General features: G+C 47.1%; 1 protein-coding gene across 1 annotated transcript in view; it reads right to left on the minus strand.

The window, feature by feature from the left end:
- Positions 1 to 1,269, minus strand: part of BUB1B (BUB1 mitotic checkpoint serine/threonine kinase B) — a gene marked incomplete at its 5' end in the record, with an annotated part of 24,338 nt that overhangs the window by 14,565 nt on the left and 8,504 nt on the right. The gene's annotated exons all lie outside the window — the stretch shown is intronic.

Genomic DNA, 1,269 nt, shown 5'->3' on the forward strand with positions numbered 1-1,269 from the left:
AGAGAGAGAGAGAAAAGGAACATGGCTTTATTAGCCCAAGTGATGAAGCTGGGAAAAGGAAAAGCTTTAAATAATTAACTTTTACTTGTTACTTGCAAGCTATAAGAAAACTTGGGGTTTAAACACTACCTAGCAATGACAAACTGAAGTATAATTGCTTGAAAGATACTCTGCTCAAGACTGGGTGGCACAGAAAAGGGAAAAAAGTAAACCAAAACTAACATGTAGTAAGGCATAAGGGCCATGAAGATGCTGCAAGGGCTGGAGCAGCTCTGCTCTGGAGACAGGCTGAGAGAGCTGGGCTGGGTCCGCTTGGAGAAGGCTCCAGGGAGACCTTATAACAATCTTCCAATACCTAAAGAGGGCCTACAAGAAATCTAAATTGGAGCTTTTGACAAGGGCAGGTAGCAATAGGACAAAGGGGAATGGCTTTAACCTGCCAGAGGGAAGATTGAGACGAGCTCTGGGGCATAAGCTCTTCCCTGGGAGGGTGCTGAGGTGCTGGCACAGGGTGCCCAGAGAAGCTGTGGCTGGCCCATCCCCAACCGTGTCCAAGGCCAGGTTGGACACAGGGGCTTGGAGCAACCTGCTCTAGTGGAAGGTGTCCCTGCCCGGGGCCGGGGTTGGAGCTGGAGGAGCTTTAAGGTCCCTTCCAACACAAACCGTTCTATAATTCTATGATACTACTGTGTATAAAACTTGGAGACAAATCAGATATGGCTTCTTGATTGGGATAGTTAAATTTTTTTCACAGTAGCTGCTACGGTGCTATGGTTTGGATTTTTGAGCAAAGCGATGTTGATAACATACTAGTGTTTTAGCTGTTGCTGAGCAGTGCAGGCCTTCTGTTCTTCATGGTGCCACCCCAGCGAGGAGGCTTGGGGGTGCACAACAAGCTGGGAGGGGATAGCTTGGACAGCTGATCCTAAGTGACCAAAGGGATATTCCATACTGTATTACATCATGCTCAGCAATAAAATCCAGAGGAAGACAGGGATGTTCAGAATTATGGCATTTGGCTTCCCAAGTAACCATTACCCATGACGAAACCGCACTTTTTTTCCCTGCAAAGGATTGAACATATGGCTGCAGTGGGAAGCAGTTAATGAACTTCTTATTCTGCTTTGCTTGCATGCACAGCTTTCAGTTTACTTATTGAACTTTAATCCTTCCAATTCTCTCCCCCATCCCACTGAGGGGGAGGGAGCAAGTGGCTGGGTGATGCTTAGTTACCTGCTGGGACTACCCACACCACTTTGCAACCCTTCA

This window comes from Nestor notabilis, unplaced genomic scaffold, assembly GCF_000696875.1.
Source record: "Nestor notabilis isolate BGI_N333 unplaced genomic scaffold, ASM69687v1 scaffold305, whole genome shotgun sequence".
NCBI lineage: Eukaryota > Metazoa > Chordata > Aves > Psittaciformes > Psittacidae > Nestor > Nestor notabilis.